This window comes from Tachypleus tridentatus, chromosome 13, assembly GCF_004210375.1.
Source record: "Tachypleus tridentatus isolate NWPU-2018 chromosome 13, ASM421037v1, whole genome shotgun sequence".
Lineage (NCBI taxonomy): Eukaryota > Metazoa > Arthropoda > Merostomata > Xiphosura > Limulidae > Tachypleus > Tachypleus tridentatus.
In genome coordinates, this window is record NC_134837.1 from 179,706,637 (window position 1) to 179,727,796 (window position 21,160).

At 34.9% G+C, this 21,160-nt stretch overlaps 1 long non-coding RNA gene across 3 annotated transcripts; it reads left to right on the plus strand.

The window, feature by feature from the left end:
• The first annotated feature begins 1,955 nt into the window (after positions 1-1,955).
• LOC143237722 (uncharacterized) lies at positions 1,956-19,563 on the plus strand. Of its 3 annotated transcripts, none has more exons than XR_013020209.1 (4): positions 1,956-2,480; positions 8,782-8,961; positions 10,073-10,230; positions 17,864-19,563. It is a non-coding gene; the product is annotated as an uncharacterized LOC143237722 (long non-coding RNA). The 3 variants fall into 3 exon arrangements; XR_013020210.1 differs by having other exon boundaries at positions 1,956-2,145; XR_013020211.1 differs by having other exon boundaries at positions 1,966-2,022.
• Positions 19,564-21,160: the final 1,597 nt, after the last annotated feature.

Genomic DNA, 21,160 nt, shown 5'->3' on the forward strand with positions numbered 1-21,160 from the left:
ATTTAGAAATATTCCGCTAAATGTACATTTCGGAATTAACATTACGTTAATGTGTATACCAGAATTAATATTCCACAAAATATACTTATCAGAATTAATATTCCATTAAAGATATTGATCAAAATTAATATTTCAATGAATTTATCTATCAGAATTAATATTCCACTGAACGTATCCATCAGAATTAATATTCCACTGAATGTACCCATCAGAATTAATATTTCATTGAATGTATCTATGAGAATTAATATTCCCCTGAATGTACCCATAAGAATTAATATTCCCCTGAATGTACCCATAAGAATTAATATTCCCCTGAATGTACCCATAAGAATTAATATTCCACTGAATGTACCCATCAGAATTAATATTCCACTGAATGTATCTATAAGAATTAATAGTCCACTGAATGTATTTATCACAATTAATATTTCACTGAATTTTTCCATTAAAATAATCTTTTACTGAAGTTATCCATCAGAATTAATATTTCAGTGAATGTATCTACCAGAATTTAAAGCTGTTTTTCAAGCTTTATCACTTTAGGCGTTTCTATTCAAGAAGAAAAATAATTTGATAATTTTCATTCCAGTAAATCTAGTTGAATTTTAATTTTTTTAAGTTTCAGAAAAAGCAGACAAACAAACAACAAAATACCTTACAATGAACTATAAACTTTAAACAAAGAATGGTTGTGATACTTTGAAAAACACTTCACAATTTTTGCATTGTTTGTATCTGACTAATTCGGGTATGTTGAACTAGATTTGCCCAATTTCCAACCGATAGACTGGAGGGAAAATAGCAAATTAAAAGCATCAACCGCCAACTTTTGGGCCACTGTAATCGAATAGTGGGAGTTTATTGTTACTATTATAACATATCTGCAGCTCCAGAGTGCGGAATACGATTTCATTTTTCTATTTTTTATCGGCAATGGGATGTGAACCATTGAATCTCGTATCTACAAAATCCAACAAGCTGATATTAGGCCACTCTCGGCTCTTTAAGTAACTGTTCGATCCCTTCTGTTATTGTCAGTGGAACTTTGCTCTTAACAGCAACTAAAGATTCCAATTAAATACACTAGGGTACTAGACATTAAGATAAGAGTAAAACAAAAACAAAGAGCACTTAAAGTGCCCTGAACTGATAATACAAGTGATCATAGCACAAAATTGCCTGGCATGGCCAGGTGGTTAAGGTACTTGACTCGTAATCCGAGGGTCGCGGGTTCGAATCCCTGTCACATTAAACATGATCACTCTTTCAGCCGTGAGGGTGTTATATAATGTGACGGTCAATTATAAAATCAAAAAGAGTAACCCAAGAGTTGGCGGTGGGTGGTGATGACTAGCTACCTTCCCTCTAGTCTTGCTCTGCTAAATTAGGGACGGCTAGCGCAGATAACCCTCGAGTAGCTTTACGCGAAATTCAAAGTAAAGAATATTACACAAAATGAACTTATCTCCGAAATGTGTATCATTTCGAAAAGTGGATGCAAGGGCATTTTATCTTTCTCCTCAGAATATTTTGTATACGTTTTATTTCAAAAGACACCAATATTATTTTTTATTCGTGTTGATGGTTAACAACCTTAGTTGAAAGATAAATATGGGTCGAGTCTTAGGAGTAATATTAAAACAATGAAAAAAGTTGATCTAGATACTAAAACAGTGGCCTTGACAGATACAAACTGTGGTTATGTATATGTAAGCTACAAAACTATAGCTTCTCGTATCTAGCTAGAATGGCTGTATGTTAAGCAAATATTTATTTTTTCTTCAATACCCCTGTAGGTGGTGTTTTATTCTACTTTAACTTCTAGTAGGTCAATTTCTTGCAGCGTCAAATCTTTTCCATCCTTAGAGAACCTAGAGATTTAGAACCAGCTGTAATTGATCTAAAAAAACAAAATGTACTTGTTACACAAAACATGAACGACAAAGTGTACAAGTTATTATATGAACGTTACATAAGCAAGCATCAGGGGAGGCAGTACGTTTTCTCCAAGCGCATGAGGTTTACATCTTAGCTCCAACTCTGTTCTGTATTTTTATAGACCGTTATGCAAGTTATTTCAGTCTTCAAGGCCCAATTTAGACTTTAATTTGTAATTAGCATCCATCAAATGGTGGAAAAGAGGTATATTTATGGGCTCACAAAGCTAAAATATGGGATTCGATTCCCTGCGGTGAATGCATTTTGTTCTAAAAATACTATTTTCTAAGCTTTAAATAGCGGCATGCTCCCCTAACTCAGCGAAATTTCCGTTGCGCCCCTCCCTTCACATTGAAATAACTTTGGCAAGTGATGACAACAAAATCAACATTTTCTTTACCAGTGATGACGAGAAAATCCACTTGTAGAGAAATATATATGTAAAAACGACTGGTTTGGGTTGAGAAATTTTTATGTAGTGGAGCGAACAACGTTTCGACCTTCTTCAGTCATCGTCAGGTTCATAAAGAAAGAAAGAGGTAACTGACCGATAGCTAAATGTGTAATTGAGTGTGTGGATTTAGAGGGCATGCTTAGATGTTTGATTATATTTATCAATATAGGTATAAAGATGTTCCTTTGTATTGGTTTATTTTGGGCTTGAGTTGTTGTATAAGTAAGGCTTCTTTAATTTTGCGTTTGTTTATGTTTGTTTCTTTATTTAGCATTTGAGTGTTTTCTATGGTTATGTTGTGTTTATTTGACTTGCAGTGTTCGAAAACGTGTGAAGGTGACTTTTTGTGTTTTTTCAATCTGGTTTTTCTACTTGTTTCTCCAGTATAGAAGTGGTGGCAGTTATCACATTGTATTTTATAAATAATGTTGGTGTTGTGTTTGTCAGTGTAACTTTTACATAGTATAGACTTTAGTTTTGTGCCTGGTTTTTGAATAAATTTGGTATTAACTGGAATGTCATATTTTGTTACTAGTTTTTGCCAAATGTTGGTTACTTTTCTGCTGTTGTCGGGAATATATGTGATTTCGTGATTTTTTAATTCGTGGGATATATTTACTTTTGTTAGTTCATCTTGCTTTTTGTCTGGGTGTGTGCGTATAATGTTTTCTACGGTTTGCGGAGGAAACTGATTGATGTTGATGAAGTATTGTTTTATTTTGCTAATTCGTCGTTAATTTTATCTGGTGAGCATAGTTTTATGGCTGTGTTTATTTGGTTTCTTAGTATGTTGAGTTTTTGTTTTGTTTCATGTGCTGAGTCCCAAGAAATGTATAGTCCAGTATGGGTGATTTTTCGGTGGATTTCTGTTTTAAATTGTGTATCGGTTCTTGTAATTTTGAGGTTAAGAAATGATATTTGATTGCTTTCTTCCTGTTCACATGTAAAGTTAATGTTGGGATATATAGCGTTAATGTGATTGAAAAAATTAAGTGTGTGTTCTGCATATGTGAATCCCGCAATCCTGTCGTCTACATATCTGTACCAGTACAGTGGTGGATGTAATGCTGTGTTAATTGCTTGTGTTTCAACTTGTGTCACAAAAAATATTGGCTAGAACTGGTGATACTGGGTTGCCCATGCTTAGGCCATTTATTTGTATATAGTTGTGGTCGTTGAACATGAAGTTTGTCTTAATCGTGGTGAATTCTATGAGGGTTGCTGGGAATGTCTATTGATGGGTTAGGGTCTCGGATATAGAGTTCTAAGGCTATCTTGCAGGCTTCAGCAGTTGGAACTTCTGTAAAGAGGGATATAATATTGAAATTGGCCATTAAGGCTGTATGACCAAGTTGATTAAGATTAGACATGAAATTAAAAGAGTCTTTTAATGAATGAGCTGGCTGATGTTGCATATTTGTAGAATGCCCATGCTATGTATTTACCAAGATTGTAATTAATACATTAATTTGTGGACATTATTGGTCTTAATGGACAATCTGGTTTATGAGGTTTGGGGGTGCCGTATATCTGTGGTGTGCGTGAGTCGTTCTTGCGTAGGTAGGAATAAAGTGTTTTTGAAATTGTATTGGCTTTTTCATTTTTAGTAGTATTTTGTTTAGTTGCGTTTCGTGTGTCTTTGTTGGATTTGTGTGTATTGGTTTAAATTGTTTGTCTGATAGGATGTTCTTCATTTTGTGGATGTATTCACTCGTGTTCGTTATGACTATAGCGTTTCCTTTATCTGCTTTTAGAATTTTTATGTTTTTGTCTTATTTTAGATTTTTAATGGAATTAATGTCTCTTTTTGTAAGATTGTTTTTTAAGCTTTCTGTTTTGTGAAATTATGTTGGTGGTTTTGTGAGAAGATTCTTTCAAAAATCGTTCAAGGTGTTGTTTTAAGGTGTTTCTGGAAAATATATATAAATTTTTAATTTTTTGGGGGGAAGTTTGGCTGTTGGATGTCAATAAAAATGTCGAAGTTGTCTTCTTTCTGTTGGTTGTTTTTGTTTTCTGTGGAAACTATCACAAGTCTCCTGGCTAGGTCTTGTAAACATGTTTTAATTTCTAAGGTTGTAATATACCTAGGTGCTATTGCGAAGTTGAGTCCTTTGTTTAGTAGATGTATCTCGTCTGTGTTTAATTTTCGTTCGGATCTGTTAATTATTAGGTTAGTCAACGGTTTGTCTTGTCTTTTCTGTTGTTTACATCTTAGTTTTTCTAGTTTTTTGTTGTGGCACATGTTTTTATTCCTGTCATTCCTAATGTTGATTTGGTTTATGTTTCGTTGTATAAGTCAGTAAATTTCTGGTTTAATGTAGTATGCCAGTTGATGGTCTAGGTTCATTTTTCTCAACCCAAACCAGTCGTTTTTACATATGTATTTTCTTTACCAGAAATGAACTAATGTTTGTAAGGAACGAGTAAATGACAGAGCGAAATCAACAACAACAAACTTTGAGAGCAAAATGTTTGTTTTGTTAGGTTATCGTCGCTTCTAATCCTCCTGTTTTCTTCCATTGTTATTTTGGAGTTTCACCCAAAAGGGCCGGCTCCCCTGGGGTGGGTGCGCACTATTATTTGTAGAGCAATGCTCTAAAACAACCTTAAAATGTTTTTCGGTGGTTTTTATACAGTTTGTGTGGGTTGGTTATGAATGTAGATGATGCCATTTTGGTATCCTTCAACGTTTCGAGATATTTAACATGGCTGCCAAAACGCACATTTACATGTAACTCATTTTTCATGATAGATAACACAGCCAAATTTGTGTCTAAACCTAATTGTTGTTGTTTTTTAGGTTTGCAATTTCAAAGTTTAACTTATTTTGTTGCTGAATTAATTATTTATCTAATATGACAGCCAAGATGGCGGGAAAAGTTATAATTAACACTTGTAGCTTATAACCATCACGTGAAAGTAACTGTGGCATATCCTTTGCAAATATATAGCACCACCGTATTCATTATTTGAACACTAAGTGAGATATATTAAACAGCGATTTAATTCTTACGTAAATTTAGTCCTGAAAGTATAATTAAACAAATAAACATATCTCTACAGCTAAGACTACTGTATGATATATATACTCACACTGGAAAAATTCTGTGTCTTTGATTTATACTTTAACAAAGCTTTGCTACTACCGAGCATTTAGTTTGAAAAAATAAGACATCAGTGTTATTCATCGTTCATTTTTAGAAGTAAATTAGGCCTCATTAAGAAGGTGGTTTTAATCCACGCTTATAGTTAAATATTATTCACTTAATTAGGCCTATACCCGGATTTTATATTTAACTTACCTGCTGTGACAATTTAGCGAAAAATGCAAATGTATTCGAAATCTTCCTCAAATGTTTAAGTTGTTTTTGCTGGTATAAACATGAATCTGTTTTAAATTATTTTATTCGTTCGACCATATTGGTAGAATCTACTATGAGTAGCGCCATCTTCTGTTTTACTATTATAAACTGTACATTCAAATAACATCGTTGATATTTCTCACGCACGCATATATCTGCAGATATAGACTGGAGGTAGCAAAACGTGCGTTAAGCAACTGGAAGAAATTTTATTTTAACTTTCAGACTTATGATTGATAACAAATAGACGTTAAAATTGAACACTAATGCTAAGAAAATGTCGGCCTAGAAACTGATCTTTTACAAAGTTCTAACAACCTGACTTGTATCTTGTCTTTGACCGCTATTATGATCTTAGCACCAACAGCGTCACAAGACAGTGTCGGACAGGACTACAAACCAGCAGAAATAATTTGTTGCAGTCAATTTCTTCACGTCCTTGTCAATACGTTGTATTATATGTTACTAACAATAAGGGCTTGGTATGGCCTTAGTGGTTAGGGCATTCCACTTGCAATTTTCTCTTTTCGGGTTAGAATCCCTTTAACGAACTTTCTTGCACTTTTACCAGAGGGAGCGTTATAATGTCATAGTCAATCCGATTTTTACAAGAGTTGGCAGCAGATGGTGTTAACTAGCTACTTTCTCTCTACTTTATCACTTCTAAATTAGGGACAGATAACTCAAATAGCCATCGAGTAGCCTTGCACGAAATTTAATGAACGAACAAACCAAGGCCTACGCTGGTTGTCACTGACAAGAAGAAGTTCAACTTGGAGGTGTCACGAGGGACGACTTGTAATCAACACACGAAGAAGCAGACGTTATAATGATACAAAAAATTATAGAGATGGCTGCACAAGGTGTAATTTCAAAAGGCACTGTATGTGTATGTGTCTTATCTTTGTACAACTAATTAACCAAACAATCTCACATGCACGTTTCACATCAAGACCAGTTGGTTTACAATGTCGAATGTCTGCTGTGATATCAGGTTAAAGAAAACTTCCAAAAACAACATAAAGATCAATTCAAAGCTAAAATAATTTATATCTACATCAGAATCCTTCGCAGAGAATGTAAAGACAACTCTTTTTCAGACCTGCACCTGGACCCTCTGGATCTTCACATAACTAAGTTTGGACGGGAACGTGATAAGATGGCAAAGACCTTTGTCCACGTTATGTTTCCTTTTGATAAGCCAGTAGCACTACCTGAGATATCTCAAATCATTGGTTGTTCAAGTGGGAAACGAAGTTCAATAAATGCTAGGTGTAGCTGTGCAGAAAATCAGTTCTCTCGTTATACCTAATATTGCATTTACTGTCGAGAACCATGCTCAGGAATAAATGACGTATTTGCGGAACATACAATTGTCTTGTTTTTCACAACTTTTGTATTTTGACAATGACGTGGTGAACTACACTGACAAGAGTGAAGGGGAACCTGACAATGAAGTGGTGAATCACACTGGCGAGATTGAAGTAGGGTCTGACAATGAAGTGGTGACCCACACTGAAGAGAGTGAAGGAGAGCCTAACAATGAAGTGGTGAACCACACTAAAGAGATTGAAGGAAGGCCTAACAGTGAAGTGGTGACCCACACTGAAGAGAGTGAAGGAGAGCCTAACAATGAAGTGGTGAACCACACTAAAGAGATTGAAGGAAGGCCTAACAGTGAAGTGATGAACCACAATGAAGAGAATGAATGAGGGTCTGACAGAGAGGTGGTGAACCACATTGAAGAGAGTGAAGGAGGGCCTGACAATGAGGTGATGAACCACACTGAAGAGAGTGAAGGGGAACCTGACAATGAAGTGGTGAACCACATGATGAGAGTGGAGGAGGGCTTGGCAATGAGGTGATGAACCACAGTGAAGAGAGTGAAGGAGGGCCTGACAAATGAGTGGTGAACCACACTGAAGAGAGTGAAGGAGGGCCTGGTAATGAGGTGATGAACCACACTGAAGAGTGTGAAGGAGAGTCTGATAATAAAGTGATGAACCACACTGAAGAGAGTGAAGAAGGATCTGACAATGAGGTAGTGAACCACACTGACGAGAGTGAAGCCAGTGAATAAATTGTGGAGTGACAGACTTTTGTCATTTATTTTCTTTTATTCACATGTTCCAGTTTTACGCTCATTGTTAGTTAGTGCTGAGCATGTAGTTATGTTTTATGAATTTTATATGTAAATCGATTTGTTTAAAAAATGATATTTTATCTGAAAGATGAAACAAAACTGTTGCAATTTTGGCTAGGTTGTTTTCTTTTATTTACAGATTGATACGTTAGGGTCGTAATAATGCGTACTATAGGATACTAAGAAATAGGCGTAATATAAGTTGGTTTAAGCATATTTTGTATAGGTAACCATATAGATTTATAAAATAGTTGATTATCAACTATTACGAATAATTGTATGCTTAGTTCCTGTTTTAGTGCTCAACGTTTTTTTTTTTTACAATTGGATTAATTAAAAATAACATTTAACATTAAACCATAATAAGTAAGTATGGAATGAAATCGTACCAAATACGTATGCACGTAAAACTTGAGAGCATAATGGGTTTAAGTCTTCTCTAGTTTAATTCATATGTCGCTAAATTAATTCCTCACCCCTGAAAACCTCATTATAGACACCAATATCATCATAGAAATATGTCGATTAAATGCTACGGTAGTGATACAATATGTTTTTTTCCGCCATCTTGGCCGCCATATTTAACTAAGGGTTGATTGAGAAGTATTAAAGTAAGCTGAAATCGGAAATATTGAAAAAACAACAACAAGAGAAAGTCTAGGTGTGCGTATAAAGATTTGTTGTTCTTCCACTCGTAGAGATTGAGATAAGAGTAAATATGTGTTTCAGCAGCCATCTTGGTTGTTATCTTATTGGAATTCCAACCTCTATGCTTCTGGACTATGAAATCAGTACTGGTCCTTCACTTCATGAATTTTGAAACAACATATTAGCACTCTGAAACTTAGTATCTTAATTTGAGAATGGAATTATTTTTATAGGTTAAAACAGAGAACTGGTTGTTAAAGAGAAACTGCTCATCAAATTAACATTGGATCGTAACTGATACTCAGCAACGGAGTGGAGGATTTTCATGGTAAATTACCAGATGGATTTCTATTAATCAGAATTTAATTTGGACAACTGAACATCTGCGGCAGAAAAGAAAGAAATTCCGAAAGGTATGCAAATTTTCTTAGCAAGATAACATGTTTTCTAAATTAATTTAATTTTGATAGTTTTTTTTTCCAAAACTTTTATTATTTGCAGTAACAAATTGCTCTTTCTATGTTGTTAAGTGTAACGATACTACACAATGGATTATCTGAGCTGTGCTCATCACATGTATTGAAACCCGTGTTTTAGCGTTATAAATCTTTGGACTTATGTCAGAGCCTGGCCCGGCATTGCCAGGTTGTTAAAGAACTCGACTCGTAATCCGAGGGTCACAGGTTTTAATCCCCGTCACAAAATGGTCCCCGTGAAATACCGTAGGGGCGTTATAATGTGATGATCAATTCCACTATCCACTGGTAACAGAGTAGCCCAAGAATTGGCGGCAGGTGGTGATAACTAACTGCCTTCTCTCTAGTCTCACACTGCTAAATCAGGGACGGCTAGCGCAGATAGCCCTCGTGTATCTTTGCGCCAAATTTTAAAACGTGCGAGAAGAAGGTTGAATAGCTTGAATCATACTTTTTCTTAAAACTGCACGTGCTGGTTATGATACATGAACAGCTGGATTTTGTCAAGTCAGTCTATTAAATAACCAAATTCATTGATTAAAGTTGTTTTAAGAAATGTTTAGAGCTTACATAAAATGTGATAGTAAGCAGTTTAATAAAGTCTACTTCATCAAGTAATATGAATTCTAATTTTATTATTCTTTTATCACGTATATTAATTCTGTTGTTTCTGTGTTTGATGTCGTTTGTCTAATAACATTTAGTATATTATTTCCAAAAAGCGAAAAAACAAAAATTTATGACTTTATTAAAAAAGAATTGTATACATATGGAGTTTTCGAATTCAACCTTTTATCACATGTAATGGTAACTAACACTGAAACTTATCTGAGGTGAATTCTACAAGTTTTGTTACGGAATAAACAAATAACGAATGAAAGGACTCCACCAATGATTAATAAGTAAATACACATATTCAGGTTACTATTATGTGAGATACCGTCATGATAAAGCTTTGCTATCTCGTTTTGTTTCCTGTTCAAAAAAGTATATCGTATTTGTAAATATTAGATAACTCATGTAAAACAATAAGCTATTTCTGACCTAGTGTCCAGCGTGTCCGCTGCAGGTGGAAGGGTCTGTGATTCGAGACACAATACTGCTGAGGAAGTTTCTGGCTATCATCTGTTGGCGCGTTATCGAAGTGAGAAATACTGTGTGGACCCGTTATAAAAGAGATAGACAATCTGTGGACGCCTTATCAAGGTGAGAAACAACCTATGGACACGTTATCAAAAGGATAGACAATCTGCAGACACGTTACCAAAGTGATAGACAATCCTTGATTCGGCTCAAAAAACTGGGCCCAATAACTGGTTATTCCTTTTAGAACAAATAACTATAGGATATCAGATAAGTTTAGATCAGAAAATAAAAATAATATACAATATAATTTTGATTCCAGTGTACAAATCTACTGATCTTATAACTCATGTAGATGAAATAAACAAAGATTCTTCTTTATTAACACGTTAAGTAACTGTATTCAGTGTTTCCTATTTCACGCGATATACACTGTCAGCATGTTTGACTAATGTAAACATCTATTAATATTAGTCCTAACGTTTATGTACAGAAAATGTTTACTCATCAATCTAAACTATGTGGGAAAAGACACGAAGGATAGATGTCACATCCTGAAAATAAACTGTCATAGTTTATTCATATATATATATAAAATACGTATATGTTAATTTTTAAGTAGTCATATTTTAATCGAGAGGCCATGACTTAACGATTAGCGTGCTTAGAATGTGAATTTGAGGGTTCATGTTCGCGTTCTAATGCCAGATTAACGCGTTACAGATTTTGAGTCGTGGCTGCGCTATACGCTGACTATCTAATCCAATTCTTCGTTTGATCGTAGAAGAGTAACCCAGCAGGTTGTGGCGGATAGTGTTTTGTAGCTCACTTCCTTCTTTGTGATGATTTTTGAAAAACGTTTTCCATATAATATTAAAACGTATTCATTCAAACTCATATTCTCAACCGATAAACTATAAAACAAAACAGCTTGTCAAAACTGGTGGCCTTCCGCTAGTACAGCGGTATGTATTCGGATTTAAAACGCTAAAATTAGGGGTTCGATTCCCCTCGGTGGGGTGAGCAGATAGCGCGCTGTGGCTTTGCTATAAGAAAAACACGAAACTGCTGAGCACGTTTATGTGCACGTAAACAGTTACATGTGTGTTTTTGTTGAATGGTTACCTTCAAGATACGTAACAACATAATAACTGAAATTATAACATCTTACTACAATTATGTAGTTTGAAAACATCTCGAAGTTGCGGACGGTTGATCCAGATTTTTCTTTACGGGCAGATCTACGTAGCACTAGTCATATTAAGGTAAAAAATTGTGTCCTTTAAGGTGCAAATACAGAAAATGCTGTTTATACGAAAGTTTGTAAACAGCTTGTCAGATATAAATTCGATATTTTTTAATTTTAAACCGTGGCTTTAAATGCCAAATCTTTATATACATATTTTCGAATTTCGATAGGTTTTAAAAGCTAGATAATATGATTTGTGAAAACAAATTATGTAATTTATTAATGAATAAATCCTCCAGGGGGACAGCGGCGTGTCTGCGTACTTACAACGCTGGAAACTGAATTTCGATATCAGTGGTAGGTCGCCCATTTTTGGGCTTAAGAATAAACAACAACAACAGCGTATGGATATAACGAAGAATAAAAAGTTAAATACGCCATAAAAATGAGTGCGAAGATGTTAAGTAACTCTTGTGAATGCATGTTAATTTCTGTGTGTATGGGTTTGACAGAAAACCTTTTTATTATGCAAACTTTTATACAAACATTTTAACGTAATACTGCAATATTAAAAATAATTTTGAAAGGCCAGTTTTCAGAATATTATTTACAGTGTTGTATTTAGTTGGGGCTGGAGGGGCTCAGCCTCAGGACCGATGGTATTAATGGGTTCGGTTTGTTTTGAATTTTGCACAAAGCTACACGAGAGCTATCTGCGCTAGCGATCTCTAATTTAACAGGGTAAGACTAGAGGGAAGGCAGCTAGTCATCACTACCCACCGCCAACTCTTGGGCTACTCTTTTCAAACTAATAGTGGGATTGATCGTCATATTATAATGTCCCACAGCTGAAAAGGCGGGCATGTTTGGTGTGACGAGGATTCGAACCCGCGACCTCAGGTTACGAGTCGAGTGCCTTATCCACTTGGACATGTCGGGTCGTATAAATGGGAGCCCATAAACAAATTTATTCATTGTAAAATTACATGAGATTTAGGGCCCGTAAAAATTATTAGCACCTGGCCCCACACAACTTTAAATCCGCTACTGATTGTTTATGTCGTTTTAGGTTCATACATATATGTTACATTTTAAATTAAAATGCTCCTGTAGTAAGTACGTTTGAACGTGTTTTCATTTCGAGCTCGAATAGGTTTGTTATGTAATTTTCTAAGAATTCTATTAACAAGTGCAAAAACATGGATGACAAGGTAAAACCTGTTAAAGTGGAGTGGTATAAAGCTACTCTGCTTTTAACAACTGCATAAATAGAAATGACTAATTTAAAAAAACCTCTTAAGGTTGGAGGCAAGAAATACTCACAATATCAACATTGCTAGAGATGATTTTTTTTGTTTGAAAATAACTTTGAAAAAGAGCACATCTTAGTGGATTTGATTTTGTGTGGCGAGATAATAATGCGAATTCAGTGAAGTGTCACAACTTTGTATATTTTGTCGAATTTCAACAGTTAATACCAGTTTGTTTTGAATTTTGCGCAAAGCTACACGAGGGCTATCTGCACAAGCCGTCTCTAATTTAGCATTGTAACACTAGAGGGAAGGAAGCTAGTCATCACCACCCATCGCCAATTCTTGGGCTACTCTTTCACCAACTAATAGTGGGATTGACCATAACATTATAGCGCCTCCACGGTTAAAAGGGCGAGCATTTTTGGTGTGACAGGGATTCAAATCCGTGGCCCTCAGATTGTCAATCAAGCTCCTTAACCACCTGGCCACGCCAGGGCCTTACACTAGTTAATAAACGCTCTAATTCAGCGAAGCATCAGAAAACAATATTACAAAAGTCGGGTTAACTATAGATTTTTTCTATATTCCTCTCACGTTGTCAGACTTCTATTAAAACAACATTTCAAACCTATCTTTTGTATCCCGCAAGTCGCTTACCCAAGAGATCTTTCGTTAAGTACCCGAATTCGTCAGTTAGCCTGGACGATGATAAACTAAATATTTTCTAGAACGCTATTTATTGTATTATACTACACGTACAAATAGCTTATCAATTTGGTTTGGTTATTTCAAAACAAAGTCACATTAAATTATATGCTGTGTCCTTTGTGGAAGGGGAGAACTTTTCAGATGACTGGTTGCGTTTCATCGTTTAGTCCACCGAATGAGTTCTATGAGAGAGCGAAAACCGTCTTGGGCAATAACTTGGAGGTGACGTTTATAGCTATTTTTAATTCTTGAATGGAAATGTGTATTTGCAAACATTTCTTACAAGGAATTTATTTCGTCTGTCATTTTGTTTTTAGTGCGTGATAAACTAAGTTTGTTTTTCACACATATGTGTGTCTGAAGTGGAAACTGTGTGATGCTGTATTTAGTTTGACAAAATGAATCGGAGAGCGCGTGATAGTAAATATTTAGTTTACTTGTCTGGAAATGTTTTTTTTATGTTTTATGTAAATAGGAACACTTTATTTTTATATAAAAGTCAGTGCTAATTTGATATAATAGCGGTATGTCTGTGGTATACGGTTAGAAACTGGATTTCGATACTCGTAGTGGGAGGGCGCCGATAGCTCATTGTGTAGCTTGGTGTCTAACTATAAAGAAACAAATATTCAATATATGAATCGGACACTATGCACAACACTGTGTTAGCATAAATTCAAAATAAATACGTCAGTCTTCACTATTTACAGACAACTGTATCCTAACGAACGAAGGAGGAACTAAAAAATAACCTTAGTTATAAGACATTGGTGCGTAAACATTTTTACTCCCCTACCTCCGTATAACCTGTTGCTTTTTGGTATTCTGTACTTATAGTTTTTCTACGCTAATTATTGTTACTGTATTTCTTAATAGTAATGATATTTGTATCATACTTTGTAAAACCTATTTTTAATTTATGCCTCATGATATAGTTCATAAGTTCCTATAGACAGATTCGCGCGCCCCCTACCGACTACCCTGCATCGCAGTTTTATGGAACAAAACAGTTCGCTGGGTAATGTATATGAACCAGAAATTAACTCGTTAGTTTGATTTCCTGATGTAAGTACCAAGTTTTGTAATTTCTTGTTTTGTAAATTATGTTTACTAACAATCAATGTTTCAGAGTTATTTCTTATAAAGTACACGGTGAAAGATAAAACTTACACTGAAAAATTTCGGTCGGCTGCTTTGGCGCTTTAGCTAACACATTCACTTTCATCATGGTTAGCGTTACCGAAGATTCTTTGTTTGTTTGTGATAAGGTATAGAACTACACTGTGGACAATCTGTGTTCTGCCCCCCACAGGTATCGAAACCCGCAGACACTGTTGTGCTAATGGAGAGGGGGCGTTACTGAAGATAGTCGGCTGAAACTTTTAATAAGGATTTTATCTTTCATTGTGCCAAAAATCCCTCCAGTGGCCCAGCATTGTGTAGTTTTGTGCTTGATTTCAAACAAATAGGCTAACTTTCCGTGGTGGGCGAGTTATAAATATGACAGCCAATCCCGTTATTTAGTTCAAAAAACCCTTCTAGCAGTCTGACTACTGTCTTTCTAGCAAGTATTTCAGAATTAGGAAGGCCTGTACCATAACCGTAAGGGTCTCTGACCTGTTCATTTTACTTACGTATACATTAGGTGCTGTTCAGATTAAAAAGTCCTCTAGGGAGCAGCAGCAATGTTAAGAACTCATAAGGCTGAAATTATGAGTTCGATTCCCTGACAGCAGGTAGTCTATTGTGCAGCTTTGCGCAAAAACAACACACACACAGAGTGAAAATTCCAAAACTGTAAACAATACACACACGCATCCACATATACACACTATCATGTGTATGTAAAGTATGGTCAACAGTAGTTAGTCATTTACATAAATGCACTGTTATATGTATATAAAGTATAGTCAACAGGTATTATTCATTTAAACTTGTAAAAATCACCGTTTTCTCTAGGGGGAGGTTAAAGGAAAAAATAAAGTGTAACACAAGAGATATTTTACACATTTATTTCGAAAACAAAAACATTCATAAAATGTCCAGTAGACTCCCTGTTGTAGGTCAACCTTGTTAGGGACGTTCAGGTTTTAATTCCCGTACAACCAAACATGCTCACCCTTTCAGTCGTGGAGAAGTTATAATGTAACGGTCAATCCCACTATTTGTTTGTAAAAGAGTAGCTCAAAAGTTGGCGGTGGGTGATGATGACTAACTACCTTTCTTCTAGTCTTACACTGCTAAATTAGGAACGATTAGCGCAAATAGCCCTCATGTAGCTTTGCTCGAAATTAAAAAAAAAACCAAAGAAGTGCAGTGAAGTCCATTGTTGCTAATTCCTTATCAACTGGTGGTTAGAAGCAGCTTAACCCTTTTTCACTCATTCTTGTACATCCTCTTCTCATTTAATATTACATGATCCAGCTTGTGTGCTGTGCTGCAAATGAAAATAATCCAGTGTCCCTGGTAATAAAAAAACAAAACTATAAAGAATGAAAACTGAATTATTGTTTTTTTAACATTATATTTTTGTAACATGCTGCGTGTCTGTCTTGACTGCAATGGAGAGTTTAACTATCAAATCATGGTCCATGTGGAATTGAATTCAACAAGTTAAAACGAAATAATTACGTTTTTAAATCAGTAGAACTCGACATACATTCAGTGTTATAAAAACATTTAAACCTGGTATCGATTATTGCCTTGTAACCGTTGTTCAGTAATCTTGAGAATGACCAGCATAAACTTTTACCTATGCAAATAAGAAAATAACTAAATCCAGTTATTGGCTCATATTTAATCAAATCTCTTCTATTACTGGAACATATTTCGTTTGCTCGTTATTATTGACTTGAAGGATGACCAGCTCATATTTCGTTATTAAGTATCATAACGATAGAGTGAGTTGCATCCACGTCTGTACAATCAACTTTGATAATAAAGCAACTTTTCGACATTTGGTCTGGCTATTCTTCAAGAAACGACTACACAAACTGTCGATTCACCATCGAAGTTTCTACAACTTAAAAGCTATGTTTTACTGGAAGCAGAACGGAAATAAAGCTATATATTTTACTGTATCATTCTAACCACTGAAATATTTGAAGGAACTCGGAAAGCACATGAACAATGCCACAATAGGTCACACAAAAATGTTGAAACGTTATCCAGATGAACTTAGAATGACCTTTTATACGGTAGATAAACTTATTTGTCTTTTAAAACTTTTTTAGATATTTTTTGCTTTTATTAACAGTGTTGGCTATAGTATCTAATATATCAAACGTTATTATACTTTATTGCGTGGAATATTGTTGAAATTATGGCCGAAAATATTGTTAACAGCTAAGGCACAACTGAGGAAGCAATGCACATAATCCTTATGAGTAGAAATATAAGAAAAATATATTTAAATCGGTATACCAATTGCCAGTCTAATTTTTTGTTTTATTCTAAGTACATAGCTTGCTTCGATCGGAAGTTAACATTAGTAATATATATGAATTGTTTGTTTATTTGTTTTTAAATTTCGTGCAAAGCTACACGAGTGCCATCTGTGCTAGCCGTCCCTAATTTAGCAGTGTAAGACTAGAGGGAAGGCAGCTAGTCATCACCGCCAACTCTTGGGCTACCCTTTTACCAACGAATAGTACGATTGATCGTTACATTATAACGCCCCCAAGGCTGAAAGGGCGAGCATGTTTTGTGCGACGGGGATTCGAACCTGCGACCCTCATATTTCAAGTCGAGCGCCTTATTCACCTGGCCATGCCGGGCCATGTTTGAATGGACAATGCAATATGGCAAATTACACTATGTTACAAAATTTTTATTTTTTCTTGTTCCTGGACGGAAAGTGTTATTTCCCAATTGCTTATGCCTAAAGTAAATCGAAAAGACCTATTTTTCTCTTAAAACTTTGCTTTTGTGACCTGGATAACAAAATTTTTAAATTTACCCATTTTCCAGAATATTCTAGGTAGAATTTTCAAGTACTTTCCAGAATGTTGTAGAACTTACAAGCATTTTCTTGGAAGTTGTAGAACTTACGAGAATATTCAGGAACCTTTTAGAATTTTCTAGAACTTTCCGTATTAATATATATATATACAAAGGCTCACCACTCACTACTTCAGTTTAGTTCTAGCTGCCTAAGTGAACACATAGACCTATCTAATTTTATCAGTGATGGCATCAAAAAGTTGCAAGCATTCTCCAAATACATTCTGCTATGTATGTGGCCAATTTATCAAGATAAGAGCGAAAAAGTACTCTATTACAGTATCTGCTAAAATGTGTGAAGCCTACAAGGCATATTTTGGCATACCTGTAGGGGTTCAAGACAAACCCTGGACTCCTCATTTTACCTGCAAGCACTGCAAAAACCTCTAGAACGTAAGACGGACAATTTTTCTTGCTTGAATAGTAAGATTTTATATTGTACAAATTTTAGACCTTTTAAAATTTAAATCTTTTGTTTTATTTTTAATTTTTAATAGTATAGAAAAAATATCACACTTAAAATATTTTCCACGAACTTCTTATATACTAGTTGTGGGTGAAATAAATGTATTTTTCATAATAATTTTATTTTGCTCTTTTGCAGGATGGTACATAGGGGAAAAGAGCGCCATAAAGTTTGCTATTCCAAGAATTTGGTGTGAACCCACTGACCACTCAAGCAATTGCTACTTCTGCATGGTGGACCCTTCCAAACGTCGTGCTCCAAGAATGCATCTGCTATCACATATCCTGACCTTCCATCAACCATCGCCCAAGTTCCGCACTGCCTTAAGCTCCCTGTACCCACTCCGCCAGAGAGAAAGCAACCATCTTCAGAAGAGAGCAACAAATTAGAAGAGGAGGAAGACGTTGAAGATCCAGATTACAATTTCAGAGGTGCAGATGGTGAGAGAAACCTATAATAATCCAACCAAATAGACCTCAATGACTTGATTAGAGTTCTTGGTCTAAGAAAGTCGAATGCCGCGCTTTTGATATCCAGGCTCAAGGAGTGGGATTTGTTAGATGAAAGTGTGCAAGTCATAAGTCAGAAGAAGCGTCATCAACATTTTTCAAGTTTTTTCGTTCGTCAAGATGGGCTCTGCTTCTGCCACAATGTATCCGGTCTGTGCGAGGCAATTGGAATTGCCTGTTACCCGAATGAGTAGCACCTCTTCATTGATAGCTCATCCAGAAGACTCAAAGCTGAGCTGCTCCATAACGGAAATAAGTATCCGCTTCTTCACCTGGCTCATTCGATGCACCTCAAAGAACAAGGCGAGCGCTTCTACCAAGATATACTGGACTTTGAACTCCGCTACCAAATAGCGTGTAACAAAAACATGATGGAAGACTATATCTGGGGGCTGATATGTGAAAGTGATTTACATTACAGTCGCAAATCTCGAAAAACTACTCACTTCTAAACATTTTTGTTAATTTTTGTATGAGTTTAGTATAAATGCATGTAAATCTTGATTCATATGTTGTTTTATTCAGATCTTATGTAAATGAAAATGTGCAAATTCGCCCGTTTTACATAGAAAATAGGTTAATTTTATTATCCAGGTCACAAAAGCAAAATTGAAGGGAATAATGGCCATTTTCTGTACATTTACATCATAATCAATTAAGAAATAACACATACTATCCAGGAACAAAATTTGTGGTACATAGTGTAATCTGTCATGAAAATATTATCAGTAAAGGAATAATTGGAACAGCACGATGATAAACAATTCATGGAAACTGATAAGGATAAAAACTGAAAACAGCTAAAATAATCCGTTCTAAAAAGGATTTGAATCTAATTGTTTTGTTTTGTTTTGTTTTGAATTTCGCGCAAAACTACATGAAGTTTATCTGTACTAGTCGCCCCTAATTTAGCAGTGAAAGACTAGAGAGAAGGTAGTCATCACTACCTGCCGCTAACTCTTTGGCTACTCTTTTACCAACGAATAATGGGTTTGACCGTATTTTATAACATCCCACATATTAAAAGGCGAGCATGTTTGGTGAGACTGGTATTCGAACTTGAAACTGACTAGTATTTACTTTTCCGTAGAGTATCATGCATACTACAATACCGTGACGCACAAAATATAGGTCACACCCCCTAAGTTGGAAATAGTTGGTAGGTGATACAACTATAGCTATAGGAGTATATGAACTATATCTGAAAACTCTAATTGTAAAACAAAGAAGTTTTAAAACTACCGTATCAATGCACCACAATCAAGTAATACAGTAACAACAATTAAGCCTTTATTAAGCAAGGCCTAAATTCAAAAAAGAATTGAGTGAACACTGTAATTTGTGTACTTTTTTTACTTAGTTTTTTTAGTTCAGATAGGGCTGAACCTTATCGCACTTAATACTATTTGTAAATAATATTCAAATATTATTGTACGAACTAATGTTCGACCTATTTAGAAATAATGATAATCTTTTAATATATTGAATAGAATATATACAAAAATTTATTTACGTTCTTTCTGGAGTAACTCGATATTTTAACAAAGACACGTTTTTATAGTTTGAAAAAGGTGTAATTTTTTGTACATCTTTCAAAATACATCTTTCATTTTTGATCAATCATAGACTATTTGTTTCTAATTGACAGGAACTAAAATTACTTAAATTACGTAATAAGTTGGAATAACGTCATTTCGTAGCCGAGAGTTAGAATGACAGGAAAGTAGAAACTGTTTTATAGTATTAGTTTCTCAAAGTTATGAGTATGTCCCTTTACACCTCGATTTCCCACGAAGAGTATAATTAAATAAACATTCAAATCACAAATAAAACTTTTTTATACCTGACGAAATTCAAAATTATAAGATATTTTTTCTCATTTTTATTGCTGTGAATCCGTTATTGTTCACTACTAGGCCTATTGTCTGCGGGTTTAATGCGCCACTATCCCGTATACGAAAGGAAATCTTTGTAGTTAGTTTGATAACATAGACCTTCAAACGTTTTATTGTCATGAAATTGTTACACGTTTTCTAGTGATTCCTTTATACCGAATCCGAAAATGATATCCATTTAACACAAAAAAATCAGGATGAATGAGGATACACATGTTAAAACATCAATTATTTGTTCCATTTTCTGCAGTTTGCATTTATGTTAATAAACGTAATAATAAAAAAAATGTTCACTGCGGTAGACGAAATAATCATTTCATTCCCGTAAGAGTTTTATTTTCTTCCCGATTTGTAAAAAAAAAATTAAAAAATTATGTGATACAAAAACTATTTTCGAAATCTGCGCAGCTGAATTGTGGAACATCTGTTATTAAAACCAACACAACTTTTACGAAATCTAAATTCGTAGGTCTATGTTATTAATTAGAGGTTTCTTTATCAGAAAAATAACGTTACAGTTTAGTATCCCTTTAGCCAGAAAGTCTCGAATTTTTAAAATGCTGAAGAAGGCTCTAGTTGCTTATTGTTGTTTTGTAGAGAAGAGAGAAGGTACGCTGTTAGCTGTCTCATCTGACATCACCAAAGGGTATCTAACACCAAATTTTTAGTGCTATAAACTTCAAGCTTACTAGTGAACCTTCAGAAGACATTCTAGTTTCTATCCCTGTCGGTTCAGTTTGGAACTACAAATTCAAACGCTGTCTATAGCAAAAATAAGTCCCCCTTTCCTTAAAGGATTAAAGTTTCTCGGAGTTTACGTATCTAAGACTTCCTAAACCATATTTACAACGTATATCAAGTTAAACTGTTAATACTGCTTTGTTTAGCTAATTAAGGCGAACTACAAACAGAGTGATTATAAACATTATAAACAGAGTGAAAATAAACACTATAAACAGGGTAATTATAAAACACTATAAACAGGGTGATTATAAAACACTATAAACGGGGTGATTATAAAACTATAACAG